The 7,282-nt window shown below is 38.4% G+C and overlaps 1 long non-coding RNA gene across 1 annotated transcript; it reads left to right on the forward strand.

The window, feature by feature from the left end:
- Positions 1 to 718: 718 nt before the first annotated feature.
- On the forward strand, positions 719 to 4,183 carry LOC119484438. The gene is made up of 3 exons (XR_005206000.1): positions 719 to 728; positions 2,992 to 2,996; positions 3,368 to 4,183. It is a non-coding gene; the product is annotated as an uncharacterized LOC119484438 (long non-coding RNA).
- Positions 4,184 to 7,282: the final 3,099 nt, after the last annotated feature.

Here is a 7,282-nt window from a genome sequence, read left to right on the forward strand (position 1 = left end):
CAAGCAAAGGTTACAGGAAGCTCCAGCATTAGCGCTTCCAGACTACTCGAAGAACTTTCTGTTGTATGTGTCCACTTCAATGGGAGGTAAATATGCAATCATAGGCTTCTAGAGCAAGAAGATGTTACCTTAGCAAGATGTGCCACAGTGAATCCAGCTGAAAATTTGCCAACTCCAGAGGATGGTGAACCGCATGATTGTGTTCTCTGAAGCAGAGAAATATTCAAGGCTTAGATCAGACTTGCAAACCTTCCCATTGCGTGAGGCAGATTTGGAGTATTGGACGGATGGATCTTGTTATCGTGTGGGAGATAAGTTGAATGCGGGATATGCTATTGTAAAAGCTCAAGCAAAGGGTTTTGTTGTAGAAAAGGCTGAAGTAATACCGCAGCCTGCATCTGCACAGCTTGCAGAACTTGTGGGGCTAACTGAAGCATGTTTGTTAGCAGAAGGTAAGCGAGTGATAATTTATACAGATTCTGCTCATGCTCACAATGTGTGTCATCTGTTTGGATCAGTGAGGAAGGGCCGAGGGATTAAGAAAACCGATGGTTCTCCAATACAACATCACGCTCAAATAATGAAGTTGTTGCATGCTATGAGAAGGAGATAGCGATAACTAAGTGTGCAGCACATAGAGCGGATTTGTCAAGAGCCACACAAGGTAATAAAGCAGCTGACGAAGCAGCAAAAGCAGTTACAGGAGCAGATAGAGTGGGTAAAGTTTTGTTGGTTACTCATGAAGTGGATTTGGAAGATAGAATCACACTTAGGGATGTGATTTTAATGCATGATGCTGTGTCTGAGATTGATAAACAGTTGTGGAAAGACAGAGGTGCCACCCAGGATTCTACAGGTCTTTGGAGAAATCATGAGGGGCTGAAAATAGCTCCTCCAGACCTGTTAGGTCTAATGATTCAGGAGGCACATGGGTTAGCTCATGTTGCAAGGGGGGAAGTTAAGAGAAAGATTACAAAGGAATATGGTTTTTGGGCACCGTGTCTGCTTAAACAGATTGATTATGTTAATGGCAGGTGTATAATCTGCCTGAAAAATAATGTTCGGAGGGGTGTGATAGTTCCACCTGGTCACATTCCGACTCCAAGGGGTCCTATGCGTGAGTTAGTTGTGGACTATGTTGACATGATCAAACCAGTTGAAGGGAAGAGGTACATGTTGGTTGTGGTAGATCGATTTTCAAGATGGCCTGAAGCGTGTCCAACCAAGTGGAAGGACGCTCAGTCAGTTGCCAAGTTTTTGTGTAGAGAGGTCATAAGCAGGTGGGGGCTTCCAGATCGGATATCCTCAGACAATGGGAAAGAGTTCGTTGACAAGACAGTGAAATTGATTTTGCAAAAATTAGGAATTAAACAGCGTCTTGGTGCAGTCTATCACCCGCAAAGTCAAGGAATATGTGAAAAAATGAATGGAGTTTTGAAAAATCGGATTCTTAAAATTTGTCAGCACACAGGCTTAAATTGGGTAGCAGCACTTCCATTGGCTTTGATGATATGTCGTTCAAGTGAGTTGCGTGATTTGCACATGACACCGCATGAGTTGGCCACGGGAAGACGGATGCCAACACCTTGTTTGCGCACTAGTGGAAAGGGACCAAGTTTGGCCCTTTTGGAAGATGAAATGAGAACATATGTTGCATACATGGCTAGTTTGCACAAAAGAATATCTACATATGTTTCTGACAGGCAAAAGGAAAGAGGAGGTGCAGGAGAGGCTTGATGAGCAAAAGAGGAGTACAGTGCAGCCTGGAGACAAGGTATTTGTGAAGGTCTTCAGGAGAAAGTGGTATAACGAACGACGGGAAGGACCATTTGAGGTTGTTTGCAGTACGGGAACTGCAGTTCAGGTTAAGGGATCTCCAACTTGGTATCATTTATCGCACTGTGTTAAAGCACCCAGAGAAGAGGTACAACCCTCACAGAGCCGAGATGACTCTGTGGAACAAAATAAGGGAGAACATGCAGCCGAAGGGCAGATGCATGAGGATCTCCAAAGTCAAAGTCAACAAGGGGGGATTGTCCAGATTGTGGAAAATGTTGATGATGCTGAGCATATTTTTGATAATGTCAGTAATGATAATGTTGATGATGGACAAGAAAAAGCATTTGGGGACATCAAATTCCAATATGTCCCAGAAACAACAGAGCATGTTTCAGTGGAGAGTGAAACACCAGAGGATGCAAAGAGATCTAACTCCGTTGCGAGAGAACTCGAAGGTTCAGTTGGAAAAAGGAGTCCCAGGCCAGTCCGGAGGAGGGTCAAACCTCTCCGTTATGAAACTTAGGATGGTAGAGAATGTGTCACAGCTAACAACAGAGGTGCCTAATAAGATTTTTACGACGCCAAAACCTGAGGAGATAGTGGTCAGATCCAAGCTTGGAAAAATGGTTATTCTTCCTTGTAAATGTGGAATAGGAAATAGCCGTATTAACTATTTTCCCAAGTGGAAAAATAGTCGTGGAGAGGATGTGGAGTTGATACCTCCTGGAAACTACGGTCCGCCGTATAATCAAAGGAAGTACTTATTGTACAATGATATAAGGTATAAGACAGTTGTGGATGATTGTTCGCTTGCTGTGCGCAACCTTGCATGGGAAGATGAAGGGGAAGATATGTGTACATATCGAGAGCCAATGTTTAAATTTGTTCTATCTAGCCACTCTTGGATTGAAAGTTACGTAAGTCGTAAGGTGAGACTTATGATAACAAACCTAAGACCTCTTGAAGCAACCACTGCAAAGGTAAATAACACACGGATAGAGGCTGCTACTTTAAATTTGAAATCAATAAATAATGATAATGCGTTCAATCAGAGTACTACCTTGGTGACAACAGTAACGCCTAGGAAATTGGAGAATGTGACACAGACACTTGATAAAGTATCCTTGAAAGTGAAAGAGATGGTAAATGAGAGCCGGAAGTCTATGTTAGAGATGGGGATTAGTGTGAATAGTAGGAAGGAAATTGAGGAAGTGAAGGTTGTAAATTCATCTGAGACTGTTCAGAAGAATATTGTAGATGTGGGAAAGGAGTTTGTTGACTCGGATCAGATATCACAGGAGATGTTTGAACAGAACCATGTATTGCAGAAGAGAGAAGCTAAGTGGAAAGCATATGGATTTGATGCTTCAGTGTTGGGAATTGTAGACCCATGGGCAGGTAGAAATTTATGGTTTCAGCAGTTAACACACTTAGTGAGATCAATCAAGAAATTGAAGGGTCCATGTGTGGATTACCATATGTGAATTTACTTGAACAACATGAAAATGTGATGACAGCGGTACCTGATCCGATGGAAGTGAAACCTGTGAGGGCAAAGTACTGTTTTTGCTCAAATGAAAATAATAAGGGGTCTGGAATGTTTATGGGAATATCAGAGTGTGATGGTTATATGATGGATTTAGGAAAGCGTGAGGATGAGGATGTGAATAAGTTGTATGAAGTGATTTTTCAAGTGTCAAAGCGTAAGCCGAGTAGAACTTTGATGGTAGAACATCAAGTTTTGCCTGGTAATGTGACTATAGGCAATTTCAGGGATATTTGGTGGATTTGTGGTGAAAATGCTTATTTATTTCTACCATACGGGTGGACAGGATGTTGCTATATGGCAACACTAAAACTCCCATATGAAGTTTTTTCTGTCCAGAAGGGAGAAGCATCTGATGAGGCTCAATCTAATGTTGCTTCTGGAAGTAGGAATAAAAGAGAATTAGCGCAATTTCATAATCTGGAGTCCTACCATTGGAGAATAAGCATAGGAGAAAAGTGGGGAATAGGATTGTTTCCATGGTATGGAGTGACATTTTTGGCAGATCATATTGATAACATTACATACACCTTACAGGGCTTTGCAAACGAAACTATAAGAGGTTTCGAAATGTTGTCAAACACCCAAAGGAGCCATAGATTGACATTGTTAAAACACGACATGGCTCTTGATTATATTTTGGCCAAACAAGGGGGCTTATGTGTTGCTTTAAATTTAACGGGAGATGCCTGCTACACTTTGATTCCTGATAATTCAGATAATATAACTAATGTCATAGATGCACTGAAGCACATAAGAGATGCCTTTGGTCCATCAGAAGGAGCTGGTTGGTCTGCAAATAGTTGGTTGCAGGAGAAATTAGGGCCACTAGGAGCAGTGCTAGTTCAAATTATGGTAGCAGTAGTTATGACATAGTAATATCGTTATGTGTGATGTTTTGTTTTTGCACGTTGCTGTTGACTTTTGCGAAGGCTATGATATTGAGATGGGTTGGTGTAGTGATACCAGGAGATCAGGTTCAGATGCCATTATTAGAAAGGACTGATTCGGACGAGTATGAGAAAGTAATGATGGAAGGTGAACTGGTGGAGAAATATCCATATTAACCACATTTAACATACTTATAGTTTTAACATTTATTTTAGAAGTGTATTCAATGATTTGAATTGTATGTTATTTCTACAAAAGATACTGGTTGGTGTTTTCTTTTTCCCTTAAGAACAACATTGGGGGAGGACCGCTATGAAGGCGGTTGATGATTCAAGGATCCCAAGCTGTTAAGGGATTCAGAAAGTATAATAAGGACAATCAAAATGAATGAAAGACTCTGAACAAGGACATTGTGAAAATGTTCAGAGTAAACATGTCCTCACTACTACATTGGGAATCGACGTTGCTGAGGAACTACAAGCTGATAAGTTCCGGTGTTTAGAAAATATAAAATGAATAAAAAATGAAAAATGATGATTGAAAAATGAAATAACATATATGTATTGTATGAACGAAATGTTATTTTTTGCATGATAATCTGTGTAATTTATCATGTTGGATTCGATACATTATGGGGCTAATATGTTGGGACCTCAGTTTTTTTTCTTGCTTTTTCGGTCCTTAGGGACATTGGGGATAGGCAGGGACAGGTCCATTGGAAGGTACGATGGGTCGACCAGCCTAAAATTGGACATTGTTTTGAATTCATTTGCTGAGGTTTCCATATGTATTTGCTTAACATTATATTATTATGTAGACAGAGTAAAATTCCTCTTTTAATTTGGTTGGAGTACCATATGTGGCCGCCTAGGCAGAGGGGCCGTGAAAGAATTTTCCTGTCTAGATTGTTTGAGGGAACCTTCAGGAGAGATAGCTGCCAGACAGGTTTTTCACTTTCACACTCTATTAAATATTACTGTAGTGTTAAGATTATGTTGGAGGAATTATCATTTTTGACACCATTGTACACATGTTTGTTCATATTCTGTTTATCGGGACTTTAACTAGTCCAGAAGGGGGGAATATGAGGTGTCTGCTGTTAGATGCAGCAAATTTATATAAATGGTTTGTATTAGGATCATTCAACTTCATTGTATAATATTTCGAAAAATTTCATAAATAAAAGTCATTGTGTAATATCTCGAAAAATGTCTTGAAAAAAGTTAAAGAATACTATGTCGGAAAATTTCATGAAAAAAAGTCAAAGTTTAAAGTAAGTAAGAGTGTTTTTTATTAATACAGTTAAAGTCATATTTAATTTTGGACAACCATCCATTTTTTCTCAAGAGCTTTTTTTTATAAACAGTGTATCTATTATTGCGGACAACCAGGGCTTTTATTTTGAATTACATGCAGGTGCACTGTGGGTAACCTACAGCAGAAAGAGACTGTGATGCTGTGGGTAAGTTGCTCATCTACAATAAGTTGTTAGTAATATTACTAACAACTTGAAAAAAGTTTTAAAAAGTTGTTTTTTAAACAGCAATTGAAAAAATAATGAAGCCAAGGTGTGGATGGGCCTGTGGCACACGAGCCATTCCATGGACCTGAGCCTGTTCTGCTCTATAATTAAAGTTGTTACACAGTGTGGAAAAGTATTCAATCATTTCTGTTTGTTGAGCAGAACGTGCCCGCTGTGTTCCGTGGCGTTCCTGGAGGTGGCAGCAGAGCATAGTTAGCTGCATGTGGGCCTCTTCTGTTGTTGAGGAAAGATAAAAACTAAGGGACATTTGGAGTTTAGGGTCTAAATGTAAAATCTAATATGATAGTTTTGTACTCCAGGCATCAAACTGTCAGTCTGAGCTGAATTCCATGTAAAACGCTAGTTTTCATCACTAACTCGCTTAATATGTCTTTCTCACCCAAAACCACTCAGGAACGCATTTCTCCTCAAGAAACACTGAAACGTGCATTTATATGAAGAATATGTGATTTATTTACAGAAACACATCTGTTATACTGGAAACATACAAAAAAGAGACAGAATATGAAAAGAAATATTGTTTTCTCAAATTTTACATTAGAATTCACTTCCAAGTATCAAATCTTCATTCTGAGCTCAATTCTATGCAAAACTCTTGTTTTCATCACTAAACTCGCTTAATATGTCTTTCTCATCCAAAACCACTCAGGAACGCATTTCTCCTCAAGAAACACTGAAACGTGCGTTTATATGAAATTGATTTGATTTCTTCAGAAAAGAAATCTCTTTTATTGGAAACATACAAAACAGGATGAAAATGAAAGGGAATATATTTTTACAATTTTTTTACATAATAGTTGGCCTTTCTGCATCAAACCTTCACACTGACCTCAATTCCATGTAAAACTTCCACTTTCAAACCTTCCACTGCCCATACTTTGTGGAGGCAATGAGTCTGAATCATTGGCCAAAAAAAAAGTCAATAGAAGTTTTTTCAGACTTCTGTTGTCCGACATTTTTCAGATTTTTTTTCCCGACTTTTTTTGTCCGACATTTTTCAGATCTTTTTTTCAGATCTTTTTTTTCAGACAGTTTTTTCAGACTTCTTTTGTCCAACATTTTTCAGAATTTTTTTGTCCGACATTTTTCAGATCTTTTTTTGTCCGACATTTTTCAGATCTTTTTTTCAGACTTTTTTTCAGACATTTTCAGATCTTTTTTTCAGACTTTTTTTCAGACATTTTCAGATCTTTTTTTTCGGACAGTTATTTCAGATCTTTTATTCAGATCTTTTTTTTCAGACTTTTTTTATCCGACATTTTTCAGACTTTTTTTTCGGACAGTTTTTTCAGACTTCTTTTTTCCGACATTTTTCAGAAAATGTCGGACAAAAAAAGTCTGGAAAAAATATCTGAAAAATGTCAGAGAAAAAATTTCTGAAAAAACTGTCCGTAAAAACAAATCTGAAAATGTCTGAAAAAAAAGTCTGAAAAAAAAGATCTGAAAATTGTTGGACAAAAAAAGTCCGAAAAAACTGTCCGAAAAAAAAGATCTGAAAATGTTTGAAAAAAAAGTTCTGAAAA

Source organism: Sebastes umbrosus, chromosome 3 (assembly GCF_015220745.1).
Source record: "Sebastes umbrosus isolate fSebUmb1 chromosome 3, fSebUmb1.pri, whole genome shotgun sequence".
Classification (NCBI taxonomy): Eukaryota; Metazoa; Chordata; class Actinopteri; order Perciformes; family Sebastidae; genus Sebastes; species Sebastes umbrosus.